The 11,078-nt window shown below is 46.2% G+C and overlaps 1 long non-coding RNA gene across 1 annotated transcript; it reads right to left on the bottom strand.

Annotated features, from left to right (window-relative positions):
* Positions 1-7,925: 7,925 nt before the first annotated feature.
* On the bottom strand, positions 7,926-10,718 carry LOC141424830 (uncharacterized). Its single transcript, XR_012449774.1, has 2 exons — positions 10,285-10,718; positions 7,926-8,541 (listed from the first exon to the last, which is right to left on the bottom strand). It is a non-coding gene; the product is annotated as an uncharacterized lncRNA (long non-coding RNA).
* Between the last annotated feature and the right edge of the window lie 360 nt (positions 10,719-11,078).

The following is an 11,078-nucleotide window of genomic DNA, read 5'->3' as shown; positions in this document are numbered from 1 at the left end:
CTGAAGTCATAAGTGTTGATGGAGGCTGTGAATCTGTTTCCAAGGTAACTCATCTCATTCATACCTGGAAAGCTGGGGCTAGCAAATTGGTTTCTTTTCACATAGGCCTCTCCCCCCAGGCTCCTCTATGGGACGGTTGAGTGTTCTCACAGCATGGCAACTGGTTTCTCCCAGAGTGGGTGATCCCAGTGGGTGAGCCAAAAAGAAGGTAATCCCTTTGCAATCTAGCCTAGAAGGTCAGATAGCATCATTTCCATCATATTTTATTCATAAGAAGTGAGTTACTAAATCCATCCCCCAGCAAAAGGGAGGGGAATTGGGCTGCACCTTTTAAAGGGAGAAGTAGTAATGAATTTGTAGGCTATTTCAGGATCACTGCAGAGGGCATTCATGTGGAGGGGCAGCCTGTGCAGGTTTTCAGAGCCTGAGTGAGATGAAGAAGGCATCCATGACAGAGAGGCAGACTGACAAGGGGATTTGGAGAGTTTTGAGGAAGATATCTGTGCTTATTTGGGGGTGGCAGCAGTGTTGGAAGATGGGTTACACACAAGGAATTGAGCAAACATACTAGGAACAGTTAGAGGCTGGTGGAGTGGCTCAATTGTAGAGTGCCTGTGTAACAAGTGTGAGCCCTGAGTTCAAACCCGAGTGCCACCGAAAAAAAAAAGAAAAAGAAGATTTGGGGGCTGGAGATATAGTTCAGTGGTAGAACACACGCTTAGCGCCCTCAAGGCTCTGGTTTCAATCCCAGGAACCAAAAACAAGAAACATACCCAAAAAATCAGTATCATACACCTGTGATTCCAGCACTGGGGAGGCTGAGACAAGAGGATCATAAATTCAAGGCCAGCCTGGGCTATATTTTTTGAGACCAGGTCTCAAAAAAAAAAAAGGTTTTATGAACCAGTGTGAAGGGGCTTCCAAATGGCAAAATCTGAGAAAATTTGAGCCAATAAAAATAAATGATGGCCAGGGGCCAGTTGCTCAGGCCTGTAATCCTAGCTACTTAGGAGGCAGAGATCAAGAGGATTGCGGTTCAAAGCCAACCCCAGGCAAATTGTTCACGAGACCCTAGCTTGAAAAAACCCTTCACAAAAGAGTGCTGGTGGAGTCGCTTAAGGTGAAGGCCCTGAGTTCAAGGCCCAGTATCACAAAACAAAACAAAAAAAACTTTAAAGCCAGGTGCTGGCAGCTCATACCAGTAATTCTAGCTACTTGGGAGGCTGATATTGGGAGGATTGGGCAAATCGTTCGAGAGACCCCATCTTGAATAACCAGAGTAAAATAGCCTGGAGGTGTGACTCAAGTGGTAGAGTGCCTGCTTTGCAAGCACAAAGTCCTGAGTTCAAATCCCAGTCCTACAAAAAAAAAAGGAAGAAAGGAAGAAAGAAAAACTTTAAGAAAGTATGACCTGGGCTGGGATGTAGCTCAGTTTTGTAGAGCAAGCGGTATGCATGTGCAAGGTCCTGGGTTCAATCTCCAGCACTAGAGAGTAAAGAGAGAAAAGGGGAGGGGGAGGAAAGAAGAGGAGAAGAGAGGGGAGAAGAGGAAAGGAGAGAAGAGAGGAAGGAGGAGAGGAAAGAAGAAGAAGAAAGAATGAAAAGAAGGAAGGGGAAGGAGGAGGGAGGGAGGGGGAGAAGGAATAACTCACTGAATGAAACAAAACACATAGGCTAGAGGTGCAGCTCAGTAGTACAGCACTTGCTTAGCATGTGTGAAGCCCAGGGTTCGATCCCCAGAACCCTCCCCCACAAAAAAGAAAGTACCTGTATTAATAAATGAATAAATTGATGAGGAGCAGATTATTTAGAGTTTCAAAGTACCCACAAAGTACATATTAATTAACGAGGAAAAAAGGATAGCTTTACAGTGGAGATGCCTGGCAGACACCACCTTAATTAAGCAATCAAAGTAATGTAACCAATGGAATTGTGCACCAGCTGACTGGATGTGAGCTGAAGGGCATGGATATGAGTTGTGACAACACAACTCTAACCATGAGGAAACAGCAGACAAATCAAAATTGGAGTTACAACAAAATAATTGGCTTATAATCATCAAAAATATCCAGGATATGAAAGTGAGAGAGAGTGATGAAAGGACTTGAAGAACTGTTGCAGAGCAGAGGAAATTAAAAACACATGAAAACAAAAAGCAGCATGTTGTTCCCAAGTGTATCCCATTTCAATTTTTATACATTGAATTGGATCTGATTAGATGGTAGTGTTAATTTCCTGATTATTACTTAGGTTGATTTTTCTTAGGAAATATACGTAAGTTTTGGGTTCCATGATAGAAGTCCTAATATTTTAAGGCACCTACAGTACAAAAGGAATTAACTTGTATGCATTAATGGTATGAGCTATGTATGATCTTTGGGAGGATTAGAATAAATAGTCACTCAAGTTATTTTCTCCTCTTATGTCATTCAGATGAAGAACCCACATAAATATCTGGGTCCAATCAAGTGGACATACAAATTAACCATCACAGGCCTACAAGCTTTTCCTAGATTAACTAACTGTGTGATGGAGGAAGAAAGTAACTTTAATCAAGATTATTAAATATAGGCTCCGAGCTCTGGATCCATTCTTTGGAGAGTCAGAACACGTCTTTGATCTACCAGTAGGAATTGGGTTATGATGTCAGGTGATGCAGATAATTTAATCTGACTCTGATCCACCGGGTCTTCCCACCCCAATAACATTAGGCCTGGAAATAGGCCAAATATCAGAAACCCAAAAGGCCAACTATGATATATCGAATTTCTGTCCTATAGAAAGAGCATGCATTCCTCCTCTCTAGAGCGCACACTTACTTTGTTTGGCCAATGCGACCATGCCACTTCTGAGCAGAAGTTTTAAAAGAAAGTGTGTGGTTTGCCATGTCATTTTTCTTTTGGAAACATCCAGATGGGGGCCTGCCCAGTTAGCTTTGGTATCCAAACAAAGATGTCCTAGAGCTACACAATACAAGAAAGAAACCTTTATTCTTGTGACTCTCTGACATTTGGGATCATTTGTTACTTAAATATAAGTTAGCCTGAGACGACTGATACATCCTCCAAACCTATCATGTGGTTATTTCTCCTGATCCTGAAGAGCCATATTTAGGCACTGCAAGAATCCTCACAATAGTGAAGACATCCAACTGGAGACTTCTGGAGCTAATCCGCCACCCTCAAATTGTAAGTCTAAGTCAATAACTGCATTCCTGGGAGAATCACAAAGATGTGGGGTAATGATTTCTATCATAACCCTTTGTGTTTATGTGTTCAGCCATCAATTGTCATTTCCTTATTATTTTGTTCATTTATTCACTACACATTTTGAAGCACCAGTTACATGTCAGGTGCTGTGCTAGGTCTTGGGAGAACAGGCAGAAAAAAAGTAGATTATCCTGCAGTGCTGTGCGCTGGTGGCTGACACCTGTAATCCTAGCTACTCTGGAGGCAGAGATCAGGGGGATTGGGGTTTGAAGCCAGCCCAGATAAATACTTCATGAGACCCTATCTCGAAAAAAATGGCTGGTGGGGTGGCTGAAGGTGTAGAACCTGAGTTCAAACTCCAGTACTACAAAAACAAAAAGAAAAAAAAAAAAAAGATTATCCGGCCCTTGAATAACTCAGATTAGGGCTGACCTTGGTCCACACACGTTTTGTATGGTGAGCTGGATATATAGTGTTTGGACAGTGAGCGTGTTTAAATGTAGAATTACTTGGCAATATTTAAAAATCAGGAGACTTCACATGAAGATCTAGATGAATTGTTTCTTTGAAATATGGAAAGATCTGGCAGTCCCTGGTCCTCTCCCCCCCATGGCTACAGTCAGCTGTGCAGAGCATCTGCTATCTCTTTCAGCAGGAACTGAGTTGCCCAGCTCCCTGCAGGCCCCTCCAGGCCTCCACCACTTAGGGACAAGGCACTCCTTAGCAAGTGACCAGTTCTGCCCCTCTGAGCCACATGGGTGAACTTATGTGGTTGCCGAAGACAAAACAATGCTAACTGCCACTTACTTGAAAAGAGGCAGCATTTCTCTTTTCCAAAAGGAAATTTCTAGGTCAGGAATGTTGGATGTAGCCCTAGAAACAGCTGGTCTCTGAGGCTTTAGCCTGCCAGGCTCTCACCTCAGTCCATCTTCTTCTTGCCATTTGCTCAGATAGATGTAATTTTTAAAATAAGCAACTTTAGCTTTTAGGACATTTTTAGATTACAGAAAAACTGACAAGATAGCACAGAAAGTTCTTAGAGTTCCTGCATCCAATTTCTCCTACTATTAATATCTTACATTAATATGGCAAGTTAATTAACTTTCTATTATTGCTATAGCAAACACCCGAGATCATCAGCTTATAAAGAGACAACGCATATTTTGGCTCACAGTTTTGGAGGTTTCAGTCCGTGTTTGATCAACCTTGTTGCTTTTGGGCCTGGGCAAAGCAGCACATCAGGACAGGCAGTGCATGATAGGGCAAAGCTATTTACTTTATGGCAGGGATGTGAAAGAGAGGAAGAGGAAAGGACTTGGGTCCCCATATCCTCTTCAAGGGCACACCTGCAATGACTGACTGTAAGACTTCCTCCTAGTTTCCACCTCTTAAAGTTTCCACCACTTCCCCACAGTGCCAAGCAGGGAGCCATGCCTTGAATGCGTAGGCCTTCGGAGAACATTGCATATCTAAATTACAGTAAATAGTATTTTTTTTCTGATATCGGGAGTTGAGCTCAGGGCCTCATACTTGCTAAGCAGATGCTCTAATACTTTACCCACTTCACCAACCCTGTTTTGTGTTGGGTGTTTTTTTCCATATAGGATCTCACAAACTATTTGCCTGTGATCCTACTGATCTCTGCCTCCTAAGTAAGTAGGATTGTGGGAGTGAGAAATGACAAAGGGGGGGTTAACTGTGAAAGGTATATTTGTAACAAAATTGATACACTGTCACTATCTAAAGTCTATACCTTACCAAATAACCTTAATTTTGACCTAATCTTTCTCTTGTTGCAAGCTCCCATCCAAGCTATTGTTTTACATTTAATAATTACACTCCAGACTCCTCTTGACTGTGACAGTTTCTCTGAATTTTCTCATTTTGATGACCATGACAATTTTAAGGACTATGTGAAGGCCAGCTGTTCTGTAGGACGTCCTGCTATTGGAATTTATATTTTTCTCATGGTTAGACAGGGAATAGGAGTAGGACCACAGAGGTAAAGTCCCATTTCCATCACATTACATCAAAGGTGTATAACTATCAGGATGACTTGTCACTCTATCACCCAGTGCTCGTGGGGCTTTTCCACTGTATTCTTTTACCCCCTGCCATATGTAGTTTTTGGAAGGACCTCACAAGTGCAACCTAAGAGGAGTGGGGAGTATCTGCATCAATTATTTGAAATTCTTCTGCATGGGAGATTAGTCTCTAATTCTGCATTTACTTATTCAATCATTTACTTATATCAATATGGACTTCGTTTGTACTTTGGGTTATATCCAATACTGCCTGCCTTATTGTGTTACTCAAATCATTCCAGCTTTGGCCACTGGGGGCTCTTTTTCAGTTGGCTTCTGTCTCCTTTTGACATATCTCCAGCATTCTCCTCTCCCCACCCCCCAACTAGGGTTTTGAACTCAGGGCGTGGCACTTGCTAGGCAGGTGCTCTACCACTTGAACCATGCCCCCAGCCCTGTTTTGTTTTGTTTTTGTTTCTTAGCACTTCCTCACTTTCTAGCACTGCAAAGTGTTCCAGGCTTATCTTGTATATTTATTGACCTAGTCCTAGTTAGAATCAACCATTTCTTCTAGAGATCCTGGTTCATTTTACTGGAGAATAGTATTAGATATAATTTTAGGCATGATGACTCATGCCTGGAATCCTAGCTCGGCAGAGGCAGAGGCAGGAGGATCTTGACTTCAAGGCCAGCCTGGACTACTACAGAGTGAGCCCCCTCTCAAAAAAAAAATTTTTTAAGCCTGTTAAGAGCCCCCAGGGTTGGGGATGTGTGTGTGTGTGAGGGTGGGAGGTGGCACAAACAATGTATACACATGTAAGTAATGTAAAAATGATAAAATAAAAGAAGAAAAGAAAATTAAAAAAAAAAAAAAGAGCCCCTAGGGCTATCCACCCAAGACTGGCATGTGCCCAATCTTGGAGAGTCCCTTTCCTAGTTGTCCTTTGAGCATCAAGGTTGGAGGCTGTTCTACTGAGCAGCCCTGTAGTGGAATCCTTCCTACCAGACTGGCTCAGTGGCCCAAGAAGAAACAAACAAAACAGTAATGTGCTAAGTGCTCAAAAAAGAAGAAAATAGCCAGGCACCATTGGCTCGAGCCTATAATCCTACCTACTCAGGAGGTAGAGATTAGGAGGATCAGGGTTCAAGGTCAGCCCAGGCAAATAGTTCACGAGACCCTATCTTGAAAAAAAACCGTCACAAAATAGGGCTGGAGGACTGGCTCAAGGTGTGGGCCTTGAGTTCATACACAGTGCTGAAAAAAAGAAAGAAGTAAATATAGACGTGTAAAGGAAGGAGAAACTAATGCATCGGGGCATGTTGAAAGAAATTCCAGGTCTTGAGAGGTGTTGGGAAGAGCAGGAAGTACTCCAGTAAAGCAGAGGCCATGGTTGTCATCTCTCTTTTAGATTCATGTTCTTGGAACCCCGGGTGAGCAGCCTGGCACCTAGCAGCCTCCATGAGCACCTGCTGATGGTCTCACGCCACTGCTGTGGGGCTGCCCACCAGATATTAGCAGAGCACTCCATGTGGGAGTTCTTGCAAAGGTAGCTCTCCAGCCCTGCTACTTGTCCTGTGTGGAAGGTCTTGCAAGGTTTTTGAGTTTATAGAATTTATTCTGTGTGCCTCCTGGGGCCTGAAGATGTCTGCACCTAAAAGAACATTTAGGGTGAAGTCATCAAAGGTGTCCTGGATGCCTAGTCAGCAATGTAATGCAATCAATTCTGAGACTAAGCTGAGCTAAAGAAGTGGGGAAGGGGTCAGAGAAAAGTGAAATAAAGGTCTTGCCCCAGAAGTGCGTCAGTCTTGGGGACTGAGATAAAATCAATGAAAGCAAAGACTTCTGGGCTCAAGGAGTTGCTGGGGAAGCTGGGGGTGATGGCATATGGGTGCAATGGAGGAAGGATGAAGGGAAAGAAGTTCGGGGATTGAGGGCACCAGGAAGAAAGGGGCACTCTGGAAGTCAGGCTTATTGCTAGTGAAACTGGAGTTTTGGACCCATGGCCCAGACTCCTGAGATTCCATATGCCAGGTCTGGCCACCTGCCCCTAAAAGCCAACTAAAGAGTTGTGGTGATTGTCTGAGGCGAGCATCCTGGAAATCCTGGATTAGCTCTACCCTACTTGCCACCTACTTATTAATCAAGCAGTTAAACTCTGTAATGAGAGGGGAGGGCAGTTAAGTGCTGGGGTGGGGCCCCCTTCTAGAAGATAGGGCAGCTGGGTGCAAAGTGATAGCTCTACTTTCTGAGGACATGAATGGCTGCAGGGAGATTTCAAGGTTTTTTACAGAGCTTAGGTCTCTGGGTTCCAATGCTAGCCACTTCACCTGAGGTAGCTGTGGTGGTGAGGCTGTAGAAAGCTCAGCCATTGCCTTATACATCCAAAAACAGCTGACATTTCCCCCCACTGGTGGAGCCTTCAAGCTGAAAGAATGAGATTTCAGCTAAACCTTCCCATAGCAGCAGGGTTTTCCTTCTTTTTCATCTATGGCCTCAGTTTACAGAAACTGTAAACAGTTTACAGTTCGCAATTCACCTTAAACAATTTGATCTTTTCTCTGCACCTGTTAACCTGTGTTATCCTCTTTACTTGGTACAGGATCATGCTATGTACTGTCTGCCTGCCCTAGGTTTGGGAAAACTTTCAATAAATCTTTCAAATCTTAAAAAAAAAAAAAAAAAAGAGGCATGGTGAAGGCAGACAAAAAGGAGATTTATTATACCTCTCGGCAGATGCCCTTGGAAGAGGCAAAGTAAGCACTCAGCTCATCTTTAGCCATCTTCTGGGTACAGACATGAGCTACAGGTTTAAGTAGACAGGGGACAAAAGGTATGCATAAACAGTCCCAGTCACAGGTGTGTTCTGGTTGACTATTATTCCAGTCCAAGGGTTCCCAGAGGGGTTTTGGAGAAGATGATATCACTGTCATCACTTGAGGGGAGCCATCTGGTTCCCATGAGCTGCTTGCCCCTGCTCCAGGGTGCAGCCTCATCATTACAGGTAATTGTCTTCATTGGAGGGGTGGTCTGTCCTGCAAGCCTCCACTGTTCCTTATGGGAAGTTTTAGTCCCTTGTCATACAGATGTTATCAGTTCTGTCCTTTCTGGAATCCAAGGTGATTGCAAAGCGACTGCAAAGAGAATGGCTTAGAGCAAAAGGCAGATACAAAATGGAGGCAGGGGTGCCATGCTTCTCCTGTTTTTGTTAATTCGTGGGCCCAAGTAAGGAATCCTTGCTTTTCCACAAAAGCAGTTTGAGTGCCTCTTACACTAGCAAAACTCAGAAGCTAGGCAGCCCGAGGTACCTGCTGGGGAAAGGCAAGTAGCACAGTTTAACAGGAGCAAGGAGAATAAGCAAGGACATGGGTTTGAGGAAACTTCTGAAGGAGATTCTTGAACCTTAAAGTCTGAAACGGTACAAAATCGGAAGGACTGCACATTTTTCAGGACACTGAGGGTAAACGGGGCACACACGTTTCTCAAAGGCTGTGACTATTATGCAACCCACTGCGGTTTCTGGGCAGCACGAGATAAAACTCAGGCTCCCTAGGATCGGGGCCCCACAGTTTATCAATCCCGCCTGAAGTCGCCAGAGCCTTAACTCACGTATGCCTCCTAAAACCCTTGCAGAGAGGGAGATGAGGGGCTGGTATGATTGTCTTTATGTTACCTAACCTTATACCCCATTTTCTTTCCACCATCCCCGAGGCCTTCTGGATGAATCTCCGTGCTTCCAGAAAAATGAATATACAGCATGAATTTGGGTGTGGGAGACCCTGAATGCAAACTACCATTTCTTGGGTACCGGGGCGGCGGAGGACAGGGAAACTCGGGCACCATCCCGAGGGAAACCGAGACGCTGGGAAGCCGAGGTCGCACACAAATAATTATTTCCCAACTACGATTACAACTTTGCACTTGAGCGTTTCTGGGGGTCTCCGGCGGGGGTTGGGGGGAAGGGAGAAGAGGGCAAAGACTTAAGAGGAACGGAGGAAACCACGCAAACCTAACGCGGGAGGGAAGACACACAGAACCGCAGCTGGCGGCCGCAGAGCCCGTGCCGTAGCGCCCAGGTTCGTGTTCCCAAACGCCGCCTCTCATCCGCATTTCCGTCCTCGGCCTGCACAGACCGCACCTCGAAGGGGGTCAGCGGGTCACAGGCGCGGAGCTGCGCGTGTCCTCGATGGAGGGGGCGCGGCGCCCATCTCCGCAAAGCCCTCTGGATTCCGAAGCCTCAGATCGATGACTCTGAGCCCAGGTGGGGCCCGGCTGTAATCCCGCCTCGGCCTGCTGGTCCTTGGCCACTCGCAGCCGCAGCTGGCGCAGAGCCGGTGCCCTGCGCGGAGCTGCCACGTGCTCACCCGCCAGCCAGGTATCCACACCCCAGGCCTGGGCCAGGACAGCCCAGCAAAGTAGCCCGGCCTCCAAAGTGTCCAGGAAGTGATCTGGAGAGCAGCGGCACTACAAAGGTGGCCCAGGCGGCGCCTTCTGCCATGTAAATAGGAGGTCTGACCCCAGGTGCAAAGTAGGGCCCCCGGGGAGAAACAGCCCCAGGAACCCCGCTCCTACAGCACCCCAACCCCCACCCCGGAGCGCACTCATTTGAAATGTTAATATTTTAAAGTTTCTCTTTCCGCCCAGATTAGACTCCTAGAAAGCAGACCGAAATTTCGGTGGAATTAAAGAACAAATCGCCTTTGACTCGGGTGGGAACCGGGTAAACATTTTTGGTCTAAAGAAGAGAGGCAGGGCTGGTGGAATGGCTCAAGTGGTAGAACCCACGCCTGCCTAGCAAGAGTGAAGCACTGAGTTCAAACCCCAAGACCGCCAAATAAACAAATGAGAGAGGTACGTATATGTAAACAAACGCGGGTACATTATTACACAGCCCAGACCTATTTATTTATGGGAGGTACTGGGGTTTTGTTAGGGTGAATAAAAGGGAAGCCATGTTAGGATCGGACCCCCACCCTTGCAGGCTGCTTACTGGAAACACCTCACAACTCACTGAAAGGACTACACCTAGCCTCAAGGGAATGACAAACTCTCACCTTAAGTCGAGTCGGAGCTGGGTGAACATCCGTCTCCTCTAGCTTCCTCTAGCAATTGTTGATCCCGGGAAAAATACCCCTCGCCCAACTAAACTGCCCCTCCAGACCCCCTCCCCTAGATCTACTCCAAGTCTGTGAGCGGCAGAGGAATTCTGGCTTTGGCTGGAAACTCCCCTCCGCAGGACTTCCCAATGAAACCAGTAATGGCGATTGAGCTGTCACCTGCCTTTCCATTCTGTGCCTCTTTCAGCCTAACAGTTTGGACTCAGGGCCTCACGCTAGCCAGGAAGGCACTCTGCCACTCCACCAGCCCTGACTGCTCGCCTTCATGTTTCCTTTGTGCCCTGATGCCAGGAGTTGAAGTTTTCCCAGTTCACAGATCTTTATTTGCACCGGTCTCTGACACCCTACGAGTGGAGCCTGGCAGTCGCTCCAGTTCCCGCCCCGACGCAGCCCAGGCAGAATCCAAGTCGCAGGTGGAGGGCGGGGCAGGGCGGGTTGGCAGCAGGTCTAAGTTCAAGCCCCGCCCAGGCCCGGTTCTGCAGAGCAGAGCCCAGCATGCACTCCACCCATTGGTCTCCCCACAGACGTCCTAGCCAGCCCTCGGACGTCTAGGCCAGCCCTGACCTTGACTGGGTTGGGTGGAAGGCACCGCGTCCTGGAGAACGCAGAGGAGTGTCACAGTGGTAGCTCTTTTTAAAAAAACAAAAACAAGAACAAAAAAACCTTGGTGTGCGTGTCTTTGTCCACACTCGATAGTTTGTCGAGTTATTGCTAAAATTATCAAGTCAGAT

Source organism: Castor canadensis, chromosome 7 (genome assembly GCF_047511655.1).
Source record: "Castor canadensis chromosome 7, mCasCan1.hap1v2, whole genome shotgun sequence".
Taxonomy (NCBI): Eukaryota; Metazoa; Chordata; class Mammalia; order Rodentia; family Castoridae; genus Castor; species Castor canadensis.
The sequence above is the reverse complement of the archived record's forward strand: the minus strand, read 5'-3'. Positions and strand labels throughout refer to the sequence as shown.